Genomic DNA, 22,099 nt, shown 5'->3' on the forward strand with positions numbered 1-22,099 from the left:
GATGACAAAAAGTTTGGTATCTAATTTGAAAACAGGAGACCAGGGATATTTTTGTGCAGTTGTATTTGATTGGGATAATTTAACTCCTCACGGCTCACTGTGTTTTGCAGATTGATTTTGACTCATTTGCCAGTTACCATCCAACCTCAGGGATTAAATATTGGCTGTATTGATTCTCACAAAGAACTGACAAATGTCTTGCCTTGAAAGTTTCAAGAAGACTCTTGGCTTCACAAAACAGAAGAATAAATAAGACTTACTGGTATCTTTTTAACTACAGTATTCACTTAAAGGTGCTATATATAGTTTTTGCTGTCACTACTTAGCCAACATTAGCTTTAACAGCTGTTTACCTACAGAGGTCTTCAGCCATCATTGCGCTTATAAGACAAGAAGATAGAAATCAGCAATACTTGGTAGTATTATTTGGTGGGACTGGCCAAGGCTAGCTGGTTAGCACACTAACTTCAGTAGAAGAACAGAAGTGATAAAAATAGAAGTAAAACAATAGTTAATGTTGGTGTTGCTTCCCACCGCCCATGGTGAGTGAAGCTGAACTCACAACATTTCTTCTAGACTAGCAGTAAACAGTTGTCATTGCTAACATTGGCTATGTAGCAATAGCAAAATCTTACATATAGGACCTTTTAATTAATTTTTAGACAAAACTACAAAATTGTCAGTGGTATTTAAAAACAATCAGTTCAGAAGACTTTTGTTTATAGGCTGCCATTTGGCAAAAACACAATCAGGTCGTGACCTGTTCCCAGAGTGACTTTTAGTTCTTGTTTTATTTTAGTGTTCCTCCCTCTTGTGTCACTTGTGGTTTAGCACTTCCTGTTTTATTTTGTAGGTACATTTCCTGATTTACCTTATGTACTTTACTTCCTGTCTTTGTGTCTTTCCCGCCTTGTTTTCAGTCCCACCTGTGTCCCATCAGTAATCATCCCCTGTGTACTGTCTCATCTCCTCCCTGTTTATTTGCACTCTGCTTGTGGTTTTTGTGGACTATCTCATGTTCTCTTGGACTCCTTGTGTTTTTTTGCCAAACCTCTCCCTTGGACTTTGTGGACTTGCCTCATCATCACAGTAAGCTTTTGTTTTCATTTTGTTTGTGGCTTTAATTCAAATAAATGAACAAACTGCTCCAGTCCTTTGTCTACTCGCCCTAATCATGACAGATCATCATTAGGGTTTTGGATTTTTGTGTGTTTTAACCATGATGACACGGCAATATATTTGCCCATTATTCCCTCTTTCTTTAATTCAGCTGAATCTCCCATTCAGATAAGTTACAAACTCTTTGAACTGCTTAAGAACAAAACAATAGTTCTTTCAGTAACTTTATATTTAAAGTCTGTCAGCATCTCTCAGAAACCTCAGTCCTCTGACTCAACAGAACCAATCCACATCTTTAATGTGTGACACAGCATCAATCCTCCAGTACTCCCCAACACTTATCATGTCTTTCACCTTGAGGTTGCCCTCTGAGGTCTGTCCATTTCCCCCTGAAACAGGAGCTGGATTGTGGTGAGCCGAGCACCACTAAGCCTCTGCTCTTAGGAACACTGACCTCAATCAAAGGGGGAACTTGATCCACTGGCCGTGCACTCTGTAGCCCACCAGAAGCTGCTTAGGCCATCAGTGGATGGACATGTGTGGCTCAGTGTGTGTGTGTGTCTGTCTGTCTGTGTTGCTGAGTGACCATCTGTGAGCAACACAAACGCATCAAATACCAGAATAAAAGGCCTGTATTTCCATATAGTCACATTATTGTTATTACAGCCTTGTCATTTTAAAAAAGGAACTTCTCCTGAATTTTAGGATTGCCTGCTGTGCATTGGTGAAATTCTAGTATGGGTTTTGAATGGGTTTCATGTGCCTCAAGGCCACTGAATACATTCAGCGCATGAAACCTCATGTCATCCTACCATTCAAGTGAAATCATGAAGACTGCTGACACTGGAGTTACGGTAAAAGGTTTTTCCACCACAGCGACGATATGCAGGAAGGTGGTGATTGGTGACACACTTATCTCGTTCCAGGTTCGATTACAGTGGTAATGTTTCCTCTCTCCATTAAGTGTATTTGATTTCCCACTGAGGGGGTAGCTGGCAGGGCAGAGATATGACAGCAGCGCCGGGGCCAAGAGGGCAGCACTTGCAAGCATCACTTCCACTGATGTGCCTGGAAGCGGGCAAAAAGTGGCAATGCTTATACAATTAGAGTGGAGACTTTGTCGGACCTCATTTTTGAGAGAGGTTTGAGCCGCAGCCTTCAGAGAGTATTATTAATTCACTGCCCTGGCCCGCTCTGTGGAGATAGAAGGATTATGCAGCGGTGGATGACAAAATGACATGCTAAGAGGAGCCTGGGAGCGCCTTCGCCCTGATTACAAGAATGAATTTTCCCATCAGTCACAAGGGAATTATGTTGAAAGTTGAGGTCAAAGGGGTAAACATTTATGTGGTAAAGGGATAGTTGAGATTTTTTTCACATCAGACAGTGAGAGTTACTTATTGGCAGTGATAGCAATGAATGGACATTAGCTCAGGATTCAGGTGCTGATGGACAGAGACACAGTATCAAAGCAAGTAGTGGAGGGGTATTCAGAACCTAAGTCTAAGTAATAATACCACAATTTCAAATACTAAGATAGTGTTACAGCTCTCGCATCAAAATTTTACTGAAGCAATAATACAAAAATATTATCAGTAAAATGCCCTTAAGCTGTAAAATAAAAGTACTTGTTATGGGGGTAGAATGGGCCCTAATTGCAGAAATCCCCATCTTATCAAGTACTTTTATGTCCAGTCTTAAAAGTCTAATTTTCTTAAAACGAGCAAGAACATCTGCTTGTGTCGTGAGATAAATTGAATGTGTATCCAATTCCAGTCAATTGATTTAAAAAATTTTGTTGAATCAAATATATATTTTCTGAACTTTAATGTAGTGATTTTTATTACTGATGATGATTTGGATGATGACTACTGATTACTGATGCAATAATGTGAGAGAATTGTTATGCTTGTAGCTGGTTCAGGTAGCAATATTTTTTTTTACATCTTTATCTACTGTTGGGTTAATCAGTCTCTGAAATGTATAAAGGGACATGAAATGAAAATGCTCAATCAAGACCATTACTTGAGTAAATGTACCCAGTTACTACTTTGGCCATTCCATCACTGCAGAGAGCTTATAGTCAGAAAGAAATAGACAGCAGAGTGTGGGGCCAGTTAACTCATTGTAACCACAACACCACACAACCCATTTTAAATTGAGGTTTCCAATCATACATTTTCTTGCTAATAATCCTGGTCAGAGTTGTGGTGGAAAAGGGGCAATCAGAGCAATCGCATCCTCTTCTCAGCTCCCACTGATTCTGCTCCTGTCTCTATTATGGCAAGTGAGACCAGTCATCTTGCAGAGATGTGTCTTCTCTTTGCAATTTAATTCTTGTTCTTCCTATCCAAAGCTGGTGGTTAATGGCACATATCAGGAGTAAAAATAAAAGGAGTAATAAACTGAGTTTGGATTCTTAGGGCATCATATTGACTTTTTGGATAAAATATAAATATATTATTTTGATAACTGCTCCTTGAAGAAAAACCGCAACATCAGTTGTTTGAGCTAATGCCCCAAAACAATGTTTGTGCTCAAGTGACAAAATCTTAGTATTTATAGTAGCAGCCATAGTAATTATGACTCTCTTCATTCAGGAGGACGATGAGGATGAAGATGTGGAGGTGAATGGGAGGATCAGCAAAATGTCACACTGTAACACAGGAGGTCAAGGTTTGTTACCCATGTCCTACTAACAGTCATTCTTACTGAACTGCTCCAGTATCACAATACCTTTTCCCATCATTTGTGTTAAATCTAAATGTCTACACTTATTTATGTAAAGGTACCCTGTGGAATTCTTGACCACTAGTAGTGCTTTGGAGCAATATGTGAGGAGTGGATCCTCATTTTGTTGGTTCCCGTGTACCCATGGAAGCTATGCACATTTCTGCTAATGATCTCACACTATTACACCAATCTACAGGTGGCGATAACAAGCTAAGAAATACAGCAATGCAGCAGCAAAGGTAAGTGGTAAACAAGAATGGACCATTGTTTTCCTGAAGGGTTCTTTCCCATTCAAAAAGTCTGCAACACAACAAAATGTGGAAGACGTATAAGGAGCCAATACTTTCCATATATCTACCAACAAAGCAGTTTATTTTTTACCTCACATCAATAAAATGCTACTCTTGCCTATCAGCCACCGATGTCAAGACCAATGTAGCCTCAAGAGTCTCAGAAAACAATGTTGGAAATATACTGTCATTCCTCTTTTGAAATAGGAAGCACATGACTCAGTTACAATTGATCCTTACATACCTCAAGCAACAAGTTTGTTTCTGAGTTGATGAATGTTGCATAGAAAGAGGGAAGGGGAAAAATGGATTTTTTGTCAGATGGGATTAAATAGTGCCAGACCTTCCAATTAGCTATATTTCACATGTCAGTTTACATCAGCGAGGCTGTAGCGTGGCGTGATAACACTGATGGAGAGAAAAACTAATAGATAGAAAGATAGAAAGAGAGGAAGGGAGGAAGATCAAGAGGAAATGGGGAGGGTGTGTGGGTGGGGATACAGGGGAGAGAGAGCTGAAGGAGACGTGAGATAAATATATGGGTAGGCAGAAGGATAAGCAGGAGGAGAAAGGGCAAGTGATAGATGGGGACATAGAAATAGGATTGATTGAAAGTGGGGAGAGAGTGACAGGAGAAACTGATAGGAAGACGTATAAATGAAGAATTGATTGATTACAATCTTTTTCAATTTATTTGCTGTCTTTGGTTTGTCATTAAGAACCTGGAGCTGGGAGCTGCGAACTGTAGATTCCCAGTAAAAAACTCAGCAGCTGCTTGTCAGTTTTGGTAAGATGACCTCTTACTTTACTTGAGGGGACACGGGTGGAGAATTTAGTGGGGACAATAAGGACGTGTCCCTCAGCCTCAAACACAGCTTCCAGCGGAGCCCCTGCAGACTCCACCAGTGTCAAAATCAAACATATGCTCTGGTGAAGGACACAGATATAGTAATGTAATCATAAAGTAATGAAAAATAGCTTCTAAAAATACTTAACTGTATGTGTAATTCAGAGTTAATCAGAGATCAATAAATGATTCATAGATTGAGGATCTAACCATTATAAAAAATGGTTCTCCATACTGGTTGCAAAGAGATTCCTTCCTTATGAGACATAAGGGTCAAAATCCACAGTCCTCAGTCTGTGCAGAGTGTGTTGTGCAGTTCAGCTGAAGTGAATGTGTGGTTTCCGCGGTGCAAACCACTCAAATCAAGCAAATATCTTCTGGTAGTTGTGAGTCTGAGTTTACTATCGATGTTGTGTCTCAACAAACCCACTTGCAACAATCAGCACATATGAATTCACTGTCGCTTGGCAAGTAGATATTGTCCATGAACTCAAAGCAGGATTTTTATGCAAAAAAAAGAGGCTGTTACCGTGGAAGATACCACCTTGACTTGGCCAGCTCAATGTGCTAAAGCCTCACGTCTGCTTTACGACCTTTTAGAATGTATTTTTTTATGTAAAAACGGACATGGGTATTATTATTATGATGCCATTAGAAAAATCTGTACATACCCTTCACTTCACCGGGTTTCTGATGTGTTCTATGTACAGTCTATAGTAAATACCACAGATTTCGTGTGCTGCAGTTTTAAGTGTAACTGAGGTTTCGAAATGAAAGAGGTAGTTGGGAAGAGAGAATATGACAGTGTGAGATAGACAGAACAATGATTAAATAAGCATGAGGGGAATGACAATACACTTTGGGCTGGGGTTACTGATGGGGGCTTTGGTTTTCTGTGAAAACACGGTGAAAGGCTGTTTGGAGCTGCATAGACTGAACAGTGTTTCATCAGCACTGAGGAGATGGTACAAACGATGACTGTGGTGTCTCATTAATAGCTGTGCATGGACCAAGGGACAATCAACGTTTCTCTCTGTACATCTCAAATACACACACCGTACACGCACACATACACACACACACACACACAGAGACAGAGAGAGAGATAGCTGTCATCATTATCAGGTTGTGGAACAGATCCAGATAATATCCAGAATCAAATAGCAAGCCAGTACTTTGTACATTAGCCATGCATCCATTTGATATGAATCACAAATTAGATGACGGGAAGAGGAGACCAGCTCTGCGAACAGGTGTGCGTGGGTCTGAGAGCATGGTGCGCTGAGTGTGGAGGCTGCTGAATGAAAGAAGCATCCTCACATTTTCTCTTGGTGCTTTTTGAAGAGGCAGATTTTGGCCAGACCACCAGATTTCAACAGGTGTGTTCTGGCTTACTGGCAAAGATTTGCATGTTTTACAACAACTGCGAGACAGGCAAAACAAGTTGCAGCGGTCTAGGAACAGAGAGATGAGCTTCTGCTTTCAAGTGCATGAATATTCTAATGCACTGGGTAAATAAATGCAATTAGATTCAGGTAAAAGCTACTGTATGAATCCTAATTTTTCACCTTGATAAATGTACCTCAGTAATTAATGGTAGAAGTTAATGAGGGAAGAGTTAACAGATTACAGCATGGAACACAACAGTGATTGTACTTGTACTCAGATTAAGTTTGAATTGACAGATACACCTTTACAGGCAAGTATGAGGTGATGCACATGTTTATATGGCTCAGAAATCATGTCCATGTGGGTCCCCCAAGGGCCCCCCAAAAAACCCATCAGCCTCAAACAGCCCCCATGCGTGTCCAACCATGTGGACTGCCATGGTGGCCCCACATAGGTCCTTTGCTGTGAGAATAAATGTAATGATTGGGTCAAGAACAGGTACACATTGGACCCATGGGCCCGCCTTTTTTATGTCCACCTTCTTAAGTCCATGATTGAACTCACCTTTGCCTCTTACATGATCAACATGGGCAGACTGACAAGGAGTGACAGTGACTGGAGTGACAGTTTTTTTTTTTTTTTTTTTTTTTTTTTTGCACCCTGGTTCCCGATTGGGGCTCAACTTGTAGTCCATGTGGGGCCCACAGCAGGTTTCATGAGATCCTTCATCAGATCCCTGTAAAACCACTACAGCAATAACTTAACCAAAAAATAAAAATAAATATCCTGAGTCACAAGATCTTGGAGACACAAAGATATTTGTCCTCATCTCTGGGGATGAGATATAGCTCACCAATGGTTCCCAGAAAATTGTGTTCTCATTAATCTATATAAAACATGAGAGAAGTAATTACACAGTTCTTAAAGGGGGAAAGGCGACTGTGTCCTCCACAGTTCCTTATCATGCCAACTGATTCATGGGTTTTAATGGGCTTTTAAGCCAGATTAAAACCTGATGCCCCCACTGTTAAAGCAGCCTACAATTTCAGAGAGTCACATTTATAAGATTGCCAATAAAACTAAAGGACCTCAGAGGAATACAAATGACTCTGATGAATCTACGTCAAATTGGCATATCTTGTGAAAGTGCATAACTTTACTGGAAAAGACAGATATTGCTCTGAAATGCAGCACTGCATAAGAGGTAAATCATCTTTTCATGCTTCTTTTACCTGTCACTTTTTGTATTTGCAATCTCCTAACATTCTCTCTGCAAACTCTGCCAGCAAATCCAACACATGAAGGAACACATTAAAATGGGATTTTTAAGGCAACAGAGATTCTGGTTTCCAGAAGGTAGCTTAGTGTTGGGGAACTGATATTAATATTTGGTACTGTCAGTGAATATTCATCTCCTCAACAGGAGAACATCATGGAGTAAATGTAATCATGGATCATCTTTAGATGTGTGGCTCTTTCAGCAATGGTTCAGCACTGATGCAGAAATAAGGTGCAAAGTGGAAATAAAATTCTGCATGAGGACATGAAGAACTAAGTGTACCTCACTCTGAGGGAGCGCTGAGGAAACTGTTGCTCTCTGCCTAAACCCTGGCTCAGCTTATATCTTGCACAACACCCAGTTCTCCAGTGGTCAGACTGGTGAAATTGATTGCCCATGCTTGTACTGTATGAGCAACAGTCACTTTGGGATTTACTTTGCTGTAAGGAACATCAACCCACTCCACCCCCGAGTCCAAATTGATTATAAAACTGCTTTCTGCTGACACTGACATATCTGTGAGTTTGAATATATGTGTGTGTGTGTGACTGTGTGTGTTAGAGGGAGAAGGTGCAAGGCAGAGTGCAAAGAATTGGAAGCTGATGGAAGCTATAACTGAAATTGCATTAATACCAGAGAGGGATCAAGACATTCTTTACTCAGATTCAGCTGTATTTTCTTGATGTTAATGTTATTAGGTGTCCAAGAATATAGTGGAGAGTGTTGTTTAATCATATATTACCCTGTATGTATTACCCTATGATTACAGTACAAACACTTTTCTGCTTTCCCCCTTACACAAATACAATAGTGCAAGATTTAAGTCCTGGTTGATTTGATGACAGTGGTGATTACTGGTGGTATCAGCAAGCTTTGTTAGACATATGTCAAAGGAAAACTGGTTTACAGTGCATTCTGACAACTTGCATTGTTTTAATAATAATAAATAAATGTAAATGGGAGACTCAAAACTGTAAATAAACTGTATGGTGACTGCTAAAAAAAATGTAGACCATAAATAGTATCACAAGTTTGTGAAAAGTAGGTTTGACTTTATTCTTTTTTTAGGGGGATTTAACTATCTTTCCTGCCTGGACAAATTAAATTATTTTGCTGAACGCAGTTTTAAGTAAGCAAAATCTATTTGTTTATCTCAACTTCAGGCATTAGAGTTAATTATTAAATAGATAACAGTGAGTCAACTGGATGCCTGTAGATGGTAAATTTGATCTCATATTTTAATTATTAATGACATTAAATACTTTCATATTCTCATCTGTAGCTTTTTCAATTTATCTTGTACTGAGACAAACCACTCTGGCTGCCTACATCCCCCTTAGAATTCAGGTATAGCATGAGACTGGCATTTTGTTTCTTATTGCATTGGCATCATAATTAGCAAGCCAAAAAAAACCCTCAACACCAAGTGACTACTGTGACTGAATAAACCAGGACTGAATAGACCTGGAGGGTATTATCAGCAGAATCACGTCATAATATCCACATACAAGAGAAGAGGTGGTGGAAAAGGAGGAGTAAGAGGGGCTCAGGTAATGTCCACAGGCTTCTTATTCCTATTGTAAGTTAATCAAAAATGATTAGGAAGTCTTTTAGTGTGCACACTATAATTATCTCTATTTTCAGTTTGAAGAGCTAAACAGTGACTAGAGTTATGTGGAGCTGCTCTGACGTGAGAGTGTGTACAATCCAGGTTTGACTACAGTCTACCCAGTGTTTTCAGACTAGAGGCACTGTGAGAAGCTTATTTGATAAGAGGGCTTTATTGCAGCTTCAATATATGGGGTTTCTGCTTGTAGTTATCAAATATGTGAAAACATTTTTGCAAAACAGCAAAATAAAACAACCCCCAGCACACACACACACACACACACACACACACACACACATACACTACTTCTCCATTTATGCTGATATTCATATCTGTGCATGCTGTCCTTATCTGCATAATGGATCTGTATTTGGTTATAGTGTTTACATGTTAGACCAAGAAAACAAGGAACAGGGAGAAAAGGGTGTGTGAGTGTGTAAAGCCAGTTTCAAGTTTGCACAAATGCAAAATACTGCACAAAAGACACACACCTGCAGTGCACAACCATCAGCAGGCCAAATTAACACCTCACGCACGTTTCAACAGACACACACGCTCACATGACTGGAAAGCACACCAGGTATTTAACTGGTTATTTATAATCTTTACTGCAGAACAGGGAGTATTGTCCCTCTAAAGCATGTCCATAGACATTTTTCCAGTTATGCGTTTCTGTTTTCTACTTTACCAACCTTCCCTGTGTTCACCACCTGCCAGCTCCATCACCTTGCCCAAGGGTGAATAGCGGCCTGTGACTCTACTGATAATCATTTTGTTTGACTTTATTCTAGCTTCCCTTGTTCCATGATTCAATTTTCAAAAAATGGGGGGAAAAAAGAAAAGAAAAAAGGAACAAAAATTACATTCACAATGTGAGTCTGGTGGTTAAGAACCACTAAAAAAGAGGATGATGACAGAAGATGAGAGAAAATCTGTATTTGTTTCTCACTTGCTGGTAACTCTGAATTGTCTTTTTCCTCATCAGTTATCAGTTTCTCTCGTGTGGTGTGTGTTTGTGTTTGTGTACGACTCAGTGGACGCAGTTTTCTTCAGCTGGTGAAAGCAGGGGATGCTCAGATACATCTCATATAAATAAAACCACCCGTTGAGCCGTGTGGGGAAATGTTACAAACACAGACAGAGTGGGGAATGCAGACAGAGGGAGGGAGAGAGAGAGAGAGATGGGAGGAGGAGGAGAGAGGAGGGGGTGTCTGCTGAGAAGGTCACACCATAAAAAATGTCTCCTTGCATTTCGACCTCGCTCTAGCAATCTGCACACAAATGCCAGAGACCTGAATATTATAGGCTTAACAATTTAGCAGTTTGACAGGGAGCCATCCATCCACACAGCCTTGGGTGAACTGTACAAAGAGAGAAAGAGCGCAGGGTCTTCACCTCTTTGCGATGATGTCTCAACTAAGTAGCAAATGTCACAGACTAGCATCCTCAACAGATTTCAGTGTTTTCAGAGAGTCTAGTCTTCGAGCATATTAGTTTGGAGCACCGTGTGTTCGCACATGCAAGAGAGACAAAGATACAGGAAGAGGCAGGACACCAGTCATTTTCAATTGAAGCTTTAATGCACACACAAATGCTGGTAACAGAGATTCAATGAGGCAAAAAGGTACCCAACAGCTTGGCATGGGGCTTTTGTTTATGTGTCCTTTGATGATTACTCCTGCAGGAACTGAATGCACAGTGGTGTTGCCCAAATAACAACATGGAGACAAAACTGATCACAGCAATCTCTGCTTCCCAGCTCTGTATGACATTACAGAGCAACAGAGACTTAAATGAGAAATATTATGCATGCACAAAAAAAAAAGCTGTGGTAATGGTGGTTGCCAGGAGCAATTAACTTTTTCTGAATGTTTTTTTTTTTCAGAAGGCGATGTTCCTGTAAGTCAGCTTACAACAACCTTCATCAGTCCCATCCACACTTGTCACCATGTTTGTGGTAATTTCCTGACTTTGTCATGGATGTAGCTAGATGGCTACATCCGTTAATTGTTTTCTCCAGCTGGCGGAGAGAGAGCTGTCAATGGGTGGCATTACAGAGGTCAGAAGCCAGGCTGGCTGTGAGCAGCAACATATCCAGTGGTATCAATCAAAAGCACTAGTCCTTTGCATAGTGGTAAACTGTTAACCTGCACAGTAACCAATCACTCTGAAACACAGTGTAACAAATTGTAAGAATCAGTAACTTAATACATCCAGTAAACATAGCTGTTAAACATGTTAAATTATCAAGTAAATGTAAACTTTATTATAATAACTGCATGATCCTCAGACACTGTATATGAGATACTACATCAGTTGACTAACAGAACAGATAATGGTGCAGTATGTCACAGATGGTGCCAATTTGCCAACTTAGCAGACAGAATACTTGTGATGTTTTCTTTACGGGCCCAGTGCATGAGATGGTTGTAGATGCAGTACCTTTCTGAGTGGTTTGGATTGGAAGAATTTGCTGTTGCCACAAAGAAAACCATTGAGATGAGAGAGAGATTAGCCAAAAGATGAAGTTGGACAGTTTTCCGCTATCACTGGACCTCCCATGGCACCGACGTACACAATCAAGGAACATCTACAACTGCCAAAAAATTTACTCTCTAAAAGATGTGTAGGGTACATATACAGTACTGTAGATCTGTGGTTGGGTTGTTTCTGTACCATGTGCATCCTTAACCTGGAAATGATTCAGTGAAAGGATTGGCAGCCAAATGTAGGAGAGAGTGGGAGGACTAACAGCTTCCAGTTGGCGCGCTCTCTTGGCAACCTGTCACCCAGACAATATTTGTAACATTGGATCACAAATGTACTGCCCAAAACGAGGCTTGGGAAGCAGAGCAGGTGTGGCAAAAACAGTCTTTACTAGGTCAGAAGGCGGCCTTACAGCTGGCTATGGGAAAGCAGTCAACATTTGTTGAAAGCAGCGAAACCAATGTCACGACACTATTTCAAAGAGTGTGGATCGGCTGCGAGAAAAGGTTGCAAGTCACTTTTGGAGATACTGAGCAAGGTTAGCATTAAACAGTTTGAAGGTTTTGCTGACATTAGACCTTGCTGTTGTCTACGAAGACTGCATAAAAGATATACCGTAGACACATGCTGTATCTGTATTCCTGCAGGGTACACCTAAACCTACAGTGTGGTCAGGCCAGTTTGTGTGAGAGGATAAACTGTGCATTCCCCAGGAGATCCCACTTAACCCTGACTGTGAATGTAGCAAAGCTGAGGTCCATTGTAAGAAAAGCATATCATGGTTGCTGGAATATGTAGAATTAATAGCCAGGCTCTTTTTCTTATGCTGGGTAGAGTCTCCACATTTACTGCAGTTACACTGTCTGCCATTTACACCACCTGGGGAAAGCTACCGAGAGCTACCGAGAAAAACAAAAGTGTTATCCTCTACTTGTTTTGGTTATGCAATAACTGTAAATCATGCCTTCATTTTCCCAGGAGATTTCATACCCAGTGGCAGACAGAATTCTGAGATTGAGTGAAAGTGAGGCTTACTGGGAACTGGTCTTAACACATGGTATCATTATTCTATAGCCATTACATTGTGCAACCAACATTAACTTCATAATAGCAAGTTAAAGCAAAAAAAACAAAACTTCAATCTCACATTTTTACAAACTATCAACAGAGGTAGCAAGCAAAGAGTTAACTTGATCACATAATGACATACTGATGAAAGCCAAAATATTCAGATTCATTTATTCATCACTTGTAGTACCTGGGGGATGGGTAGTAGCTATATAGCCGTGTGTATTTTCAAGGTAGAGAATGTATAGATTGATAAAGAGATAAATGAGAGAACAAGCTGAACAATGATTTCCTTATACCTCCTGAGCCACCCTGTGGCTCAGTTGCCCACCAATCAGAAGATCGTGGTTCGATTCCCGGCTCCTCCAGTCTGCATGCCGAAGTATCCTTGGGCAAGATACTGAACCCCAAATTGCCTCCGATGTGTGTGAACGTGTTTAGATAGCGCGTTATATATAGAACATGTGCTGTATGACTGTGTGTGAATGGGGTGAATGTGATCTGTAGTGTAAAGTGCTTTGAGTGGTTGGAAAGACTAGAAAAGCGCTATATAAGTACAGTCATTTACCATTCAAACTTTTTCAGCAGGTGAATCAGTCTAAATATCTTTTATTTCTTTTTTTCTGTCTGCCTGTCATTGAACTATTTACTACCCCTGTGTAGTGGAACTGGAATTAAAACATTTGACATATGATGTTTAAAAAATATCCCTGTGAAGCTAGCAACGTTTTTTTTTTTTATCTTGTAGGCCAAGGTGGCACATACTGTACCTTTGAGAGCTGTAAATGTTGTCCTCCTGGTATTGTACAGAAGATGGGGGGGTGGAGGCTGTATCTAAGAGAAGGGGGACTCAAGGGGGCCTCTGTCTAGTCCACTTACCTCTCATTTTCTGTCTGGGTAATTACACCTGAAATTGGGGGAGCCAAGAACACCTCCAGTCACACACTCCTCCAATTTCTCTACAGGCCCTTCACGTGGACACACACACAAGATTCACACGCATTGATACACTCTGTCAGACATGCGTGCACAGACAAACACACACACACACACACACACACACATAAAGTTAAATAGCTGTTTTGGGTTTTTTTTCCTTTGCATTTTGTCTCCTCTCTCCCCTTTCCTGTCATCCTCCTTCCTCCTCCCGTTCTCTTTTCCTATTTCCTCTGACCGGCTCTGTATCTATTAGGTGTGACATTCCATTCTGCTTTTTAATCACCTCTCTCTGCTTTGTCCTCCTGCAGCCAAATAACTTCATAGATGATGGTCATAAAACCCGTACATTCCCTGTCAAGAACTGCATGCTGGCACAAATATAAATTCATGATGCTGGAGTTCAAGTGTCACCTGCTGCATTTTTAACTATGTTTCACTCTGTCTTTCTCTCTCACACAAAATCCTGATTAATTGATTAAAGCCATTCGATTATTGAGTAATTCAGCAGGCTGAATGGTGAGAAGCGATGATTTATTTCTGCTGTTGAATCCTTGAATTGTTTTGGTGAGGCAGGCATTAAATATTTACTAATACCTTCAACAGCCTGTTCATGAAACACATATTTCATCGGTTTTCGGTGGGAATAAAATGAAAACACCACAAAGAGACCTCCAGATCACAACAAGCATCAAGTGATCAGTCATGTGAAAGGGTATTGATACTGTATGTATGGGATAAGAAGCAGAGAAGAGAATCGGCTCACACACAACACGCATCATATGGTACCTTTGCAGACAACTAAGAATAGGTCCCATTCATTCATCATTCATGCTGCAGGCCTTGGCTTCTTAACCTGGGTCACATGTAGTATATCTGTAACATGACAAGCAGCCCACGCTTTAAAGTGCTGTTTTTCTGCCATCTGCTGTCGCCCCTGTCACTGATGAAGAAAGACAAATATGGATGTTTTTTTTTTTTTTTTTTTTCAGTGCAACACATCACTAGTGGTGAGACAGCAAGTCAAACATGTATTCAAAGTCTCAATCTCAGTGTGGCTCCACCGGTAACACCCGCAGGCAGCTGCCACAGACAGGCTGCGTTGTGTCGGCTGAAATCACTCTTATCTCACTCTGGAGAATGTCTTTGGCTGTCCTTGGAGGAGAGCAGTCAGGGATGGAGGGAGGAGGAAAGCAGGGGGTGGCGTGGATGTAGGAGAAGGGGTATAGCAGTGGGAGGAGGAGGAGGAGGAGGAGGAGGAGAGCTGGGGGAAGGGGTTGGTTTGCGGGGAGCTGGGTTTCAAGGGACTGCACACATTTGTATTCCTCTCTCATCTGTGACGGGGCGGAAAAGGTAGGGAAGCATGGGAGCAGAGTGCAGCGGGCGCTTTGGCAGGACTGTGGCAGAGGTTCAGGAATCAAAGATACGATGTTACAAGATCTTAGCATCACTCCTCGCCGTTTGGCCTCTGCGGGCAGGCATGGAGATGCTGAAATAAACAATGTGATGTCAGATTCAAATAGAGGGGCTATTGAAAAGGAAGGAAGCAGTAAACAAACACTGGAGAGCTTGATCCTCCTCAGATTGCTTTGCAATACAGATATTTTTAGACTGCTGGTGAACCAAACACCTACCAAACATCGGATTTGGATCTCTGTCAGTTTGGCAAAATGTTAATCACATCCCTCTGTTGTCTTATTTGTAATGCTGCCTGCTCAAGCTGTAAAATTATGAGGAATCAATAACACAGTACTGCATTGTCATTCCCTCATATGACCATCTAATTATATCAGATAATCATTTTTCCAACTTATTTCTTTGTGAACTTACCATAAATTCCTGTGTCTTTAACAATGCAGGTGTGTGTGTGTGTGTGTGTGTGTGTGTGTGTGTGTGTGTGTGTTTGTATTCTTTCCTTTGGATTCTTTAAAGGAAATGTGATCAGTGTAAATAATCCATTTGAGCTCGGCTGGATCTAACAGAACTGCTCTAAATGTGGGCTTGCGCTTCTTTTCCATGGTCAATAAATTCCCTGCAGATTCAGGTCTATGTTCAGTTCTATGTGTCACCCCACTTAGCTGATGATCTCAACCAGAATGACTCAAAAATCAATACCATAATAGACACCCACTATACCTAATCAGGTTCATGAAAATGGTTGTTTGACCCAAACAACTGCCCTGTTCAGCGGCCTGCTACAGAAACATACATTTAACTGTGAGTGATGAGCAGGACGTAACCCTAAAATGAGATGCGGACAGTGTAAATAATCCCAAAGCTGGACTATTGATCTGGTTGCAGAGCTAAGTGGCTCAAAAAGCCTCTCTGACATCATTTTACCATTAGTAAACATAATGGCTTTTCCTGAGCGTGCACTTTTCATCATACAAACACACATGTTTATGCACAGACACACACACAAACAGATGTACACACACATTCATCTGATCATATGTCAGTGTAGAAGTTATTAGCTGAGGAGGAACTGGAGACATGATGAAAGATGATTTGTGCAACTGTGTTGTGGATGTAAGCCTCAGAAAATTAGTAGATCAACAGAAAATCAACTGCTAAAAATATTAGTTGATTAATTGTTTAGTTCATTTATTGCGTGAGAATTATAAACATTTCCAGTTTACACATTCTCAAATGTGAGGGTGTCCTTGTTTTCTTGTTTTGTGTCATAATTTACTTTCGCAGAGTAAAAGTAATTACTTTTAAAGAGTAAATGCTTCATGTATTGATGAATTGACAAGAAAGTGTATAGCCATGCTAGAAGCTGTGCAATGCTGTAGACTACTTAAGGACAGCTAAATGCTAATGAAAGTATGCTATCATGCACACAGTGACTATGCTAGCACGTTGATGTTTAGAGGATATTATGTTTCCGACGGTCACCACCTTGTGATGGTGCATTAGCATGCTAACATTAGCTAATTCGCAAATAACACGAAGAAATAGGAAATAAACAATTTCTGGCCCAACGTATGCCCGGCCTTGGTCCGAGTCTGGCCCGTATACTTCCACATCTGGGATAATTCTGGCTATTATACTCTGCTGTCAGCTGAAAGATTTTCTGTGTGCATGCTAGAACTGGTCCAGATGTGGAAGTAGCACCTGACAGTCATGCTGTATATGGGCAAGACTCAGGCTGTGGAACCAGGCATGTATTAGCCTAGAAGAAACACAATCATGAGCTGGATTTATTTTGATATCTGCAGCTGATGGGAATGTTGTTACTTTGGCAGGTATTCGGACATAAATCCAAGTATTAGAGAAATTGATAGCAGTAGATGGAACGTCAGGGGATCACCAAAGTCTTGCAATTCATCCTGTGGAAAACATCAATGTCTGTACAATAGTTCTAAGCAATTCATCCAAAAGTTGTTAAGATATTTTACTTAGTGGCGGTAGTATGTCTAAAAATACAGACTATGCTGCAAATAGCAGGAGAAGTAATGTTTGTTTTTTGTTTTTTTGCCCTTTATTTATTTGTCTAGAGAGAGACATGACAGAAGGGCAGGGAGAGAAGGGCATGACATGCAGCAAAGGCCCCCCAGCTGGCAGTCAAACTGTGGACATTGCAGTTATATGGATGCATCTCAACCATCAGACCTCCAGAGGCCACAGGAGTAGGTAAGAGTTGAAGCTGTGCAGACTACTGTACTATAGTTTTTTTCTAGACAGGAAGGAAGCTCCGAGCTTAGACAGGTTTGACTGTCATCAAAAGGTTCACAGGTGAAAGATTGGAGCCACATGTCAATGTGACCTTTAACACACCATTGGCCCTTTACCCGCTCATGCTTTGTCTGTCATTCTTGATAACAGTGCCAGCTGTATTTCAACACGCTATGAAATCCCCTTGTGAATTTAAATGAGCCAGATAATATTCTCTTAATAGAGCTTTAGTGAATTATTTTTTTCTTCCACGCTTCCTTTTTTAACCTTCTACTACTGAATCTCTACCTGCTGTCGGTCTTCATTCATAAATGTTCCAGTGTCTCAGACACTCTGCTCCCTTCATTCACAAGTTCCATTCATTACTATATCAACCAATACATGTACACAATCTGTTCTATGAACCAGTCGGTTGGTTGGCTGTTTGCAATACATAACTTCAGATTATCTCAGTGAATTTAATTTATAAGGTCCAACAACTGTCTAACCTAGACTAACTCCTACAGTGTCTTCATAGGCCATAGATCTATAAAAAGAAGGACATTTATGTAGAAATAGTCCAACTGCCCAAATATTTCTCTGTTTCTTATCTAAATGATATTTAACTGACTGTGTTGAGAAGTTGAAACAATTTGTACAACAAAAGTCACAGTGATTTGAAGCCAAGAAAGACAGTTGGGACTGGTGTTCTCATGTCGCTTTGTTCTGTTGGTGCTCTGGCAAAACCCTTCATTTACCTGGTATTAAAATGCAGTCCATGTCTGATGTCTTACCTGAAGAGGGAAAATGAATGTTAGAGGTAAAAAGATATAAATGTCATACATGGGCAGACATCTTGCTTGCATTATTGATTGGAACTTTTTGGTTTAAATAAGGTCTTGGTGCTGAGGAAGCACTCGAGAAACGTGAATTGTTGTGAGTTTGGGGAACTGTGTTCGCACACATGCATTTGTTTGGTAAATGTGGGACTGAATATGTCAGTCTTCTTTTATGTGTGGCTTTGCATATGTGTGTGTGTGTGTGTGTGTGTGTGAGAGAGAGAGAGAGAGAGAGAGAGAGAGAGAGAGAGAGAGAGAGAGAGAGAATGTGGGTGCTGGTAGAAATTGTTGATTCGCTTGAATTTGCATGTATTTGTGTGCATATGTGCATGCTGATGAAGTCAGTGGATCAGAAACCCAGGGGTCTGTCTGCAGAAGCCCTGACCTCTGTGATGCTTTGTCAGAGGTCCGATCAGACCAGGGCAGAAAGGTGAGTACGGACCGTCAGAGGCGGCTTATTAGCATGAAGAGATGCACAAACACACACATACACAGAAGCACATAAAAGAACTCACATCGACCCGTAAGCAAATACTCAAGAGAGGAGTAGGATGGGGAGAGTGAGCACCACTGTCCAGATCCCTGCCTGATTTTCAGTGCCTGGAACCATTTTATTTAATGAATGCTCCAAAGAAAATGACTGTGCCTTGTATAATACTTTATGGTTGAACCCTTTAGTCAAGGCAGCTCGATATAACTCACAATTTATCCTTTTATATCATTTACTTCAATTAAATATATTGTGAGTGGACAGCTCCCCGGGGGCTCAGTTTTTATCACCCGGTGTTAATTATGCTCACTCAGATGGGACATGGCTTGCATCCATCCAAAGGGAATGATAAAACTGAGCTCTGCACGGGAAGAATGAGCTGTTTCGTGTATCACCTAATGTATGCACTGGTCGTTCCAGTCCTGTACTATCTAGGTTATTGTCTGGTCAAATGTCTGTCTGCAGCAATAACTGCAGTAGCAGCACGTCATCTCTTTTGGGAAAATGTATCGTTGACTCATGACAGAACAAAAGAGAGAAATGAGCAGTTAATACAAATATGTCAATCTTGATTTTCTTAATAATTTCTACTATTTTTAATTTAAACCATGACAGAAAACACAAAGGTCACGACCTTGTGGCAGTGGATTACCTTGGTGAATAAGGATGTTTTTAGTACAGAAAACCTAGTTTTCTCTCTGTCTCTTTCACACAGTCTGTCTCCCTCTTTTTCCCAGAACTTTCTCTTTTCTGTGAAGATACAGACTGTGTTCTCAGGGGAGGAGCTGTCACAGGGATTATATCCCAGGGGAAACAGAAAAGGTGTGCGCTGCTCCATTTAGAACTCAATTTATGTTGCGCTGAAGCTAGCTAAGTACATGCAAAATAACTCCCAGTTTTTGTGCTCTTGCGCACTGCTGGGTTAAATGGTTTCCTAATGCATCCTGGAGGATTCTACAGTGTTAGGATAATTTAGTCTCTTAGATATCACTGCAGGATATATCACTGTAACTATCAAAGAGCATAAATGCTTAGGACACTTTTCCTTTTTATTCAGAAGCAGCGAGCTTTAATATATTCAAGACACCTTTTTCAGTTTTTTCATCAAACAAGTCTGAAACTGCTGTTTTGACCTTGACTTTTGTCATTCACCTTACCAGTCAGTCTTGGTTACAGACTGGTGGACTTCTGGTCACAAATTCAATTGTCTAACCATGAGCCTATTACCATCCAATGCAATCTGATTAAAGTTCCAGTCTGAGGTTGGTGTGCAGCCATATACACATGCTAGAGGTGGACAGTTGGGCTCAGTTGTGCAACTTGGAATTTAAGTCATTCCTGCACAGTAAACAGCTCTTCAAATGTCATTATCTGGAGACTGTATTTTTTCACTGGGGAGAGCAGACATTGTGGTGCAAATCGTAAGTCTGTTCTCCATTAAATGGATTTTTGGTTTTCAGTATGTTAAATGAGTTAAATAAATTTGAACTATGAAGTCTTGAACTCTTGCAAGAGCACACAAGGGTTCGTGGCATCAAACTCATCATGACCGTTTTGACTGTGTATTGCTTAACCTTTCCAGTCCATCACTCAGAGCCGTGTTGCATGGCCAAGCTTTGTTCAAATAGCAGAAACTCATTTTAACTTCAAGTCAAGGTTCCAAGGTTTCCAAGCATAGTACATAACATCATGCTGAATTCCACAGAAATGTGTCTGAAAGGAATCCATGTAATAGACCTAAGAATGGCATCTATGGTTTGAAAATTTCACACAGTATGTACCATGCATTCAGCACTGAAGCAAAGTAGATATAATGGATAAGGATTTGAAAGAACATGACAACATACGGCACACAAGGATGTTCGAGCTACAAGACCTGTGCATAATGTACAAGGGCATCATTACTGGTAACTTTATGCTGATGATCACTGCATCTGTCAGAGATCTACTGGTGAAATTGTTCTCTGTTTCAGCATTGCTCAGAGGTTTTCAGATGGCTGCTATCAGCCTAACAGGCCCAGAATTACAGCTGCTTCGAGACAATAGTCAGAGAGAAGAGGCAGGGTGAGACGGCAGCCTGGAGCTCTCCCAGCTTTCACAGTACATAAAGATACATCTAATAAACTACTGCTGGTTATTGCCAAGGTGGCTGTTTCTAAGAGAAAACAAGTCTGGGGTCTTTCAGTGGGAAATATATGTCTGGTATACGCTTCGCCATCAGGTTAACAGACTCACTGTACTGCAGAGATTGTTAAGCCCCATGAGGCAAATTTGTGATTTGTGATATTGAGCTATTGTATATGAATACAATTTGGCTTGAGTTGGCTGATTTAATCAGTGGAGCAGTCACTGGGGAGGTGAGTGTACATTTCGGATGTCATGCATATAGATTTTTCTGAACAGATAACAAGATCTAAGAGTGAGCATTTTAGAATAAGACCTCCAAAAGAGAAACAAACCCAGAGCCCTGCTGCAACTGAGTTAAGTAAGGATGAACTGAGCTCTGGTTGTACACCAACACATCTTGATGCTTTGTGAAGTTACACATTTAAAATCTGTGTTTTAATTTTTAGCCGTGCCTGTGGCCTACAACCAAATACCTGCAAAATCAATTACACTCCCATCAGCCTCAGCTGTAGTTGTGTTGTGTTTGTGCTCAGTAGCATGCTAACGTGCTAAACCAAGGTGGTGGACATGGTATTGTACCTGCTAAATATCAGCATGTTAGCATTGTCACTGTGAACATGATAGCATGCTTTTCTTAGCATTTAGCTCAAAGCACTGGTGTGCCTCGACAAAGCACAGTTTCAAGGAGCCATTAGAGTCTTAAGCCCATGATCCATCATACAGTCTACTGTCACACTTTCCAAAAACCCTATGTTATTTCATTAATCTCATTCTGTCCACACTCAGACAGATAAAGATATATAATCTATAATATATAAAACAGAGAAAAACAGCAAATCATCACATTTGATAATTTATTGTTGTTGTTGCTTTATTGTTGCTAAATTAATTTCCTTTCTGTTCAACAGTAACATTTTACATAGTTGGACAGTTTTGTTTTCACAGGCTCTGAACTCAGTACTCAAACTGTCTTCTCTATCCCGTCACTGAACCGTAGTGGCTGAGGAAATGTGCTCTGGATTGTTTGGGTCATCAGCTTGAAATGGGTCAGTGCATGTGGATAACAGGGTTCTGCGCTGCCTGCCTGCTCCATTCCAAAATCCTCCTGAAAATCATATGCAAATAAGACCTTTGTAAGCTCACACCAAGGATGAGCTGCAGCAAAATACCCTCCAAAGTAAGATGTCTCTCACATTTGGATATGTAGAATATCATTATATCATTCTGAC

At 40.6% G+C, this 22,099-nt stretch overlaps 1 long non-coding RNA gene across 1 annotated transcript; it reads left to right on the plus strand.

Annotated features, from left to right (window-relative positions):
- Positions 1–925: 925 nt before the first annotated feature.
- On the plus strand, positions 926–17,405 carry LOC108876881 (uncharacterized). Its single transcript, XR_001960045.2, has 4 exons — positions 926–1,089; positions 3,720–3,795; positions 4,049–4,091; positions 17,258–17,405. It is a non-coding gene; the product is annotated as an uncharacterized LOC108876881 (long non-coding RNA).
- Positions 17,406–22,099: the final 4,694 nt, after the last annotated feature.

This window comes from Lates calcarifer, linkage group LG2, assembly GCF_001640805.2.
Source record: "Lates calcarifer isolate ASB-BC8 linkage group LG2, TLL_Latcal_v3, whole genome shotgun sequence".
Taxonomy (NCBI): domain Eukaryota; kingdom Metazoa; phylum Chordata; class Actinopteri; family Centropomidae; genus Lates; species Lates calcarifer.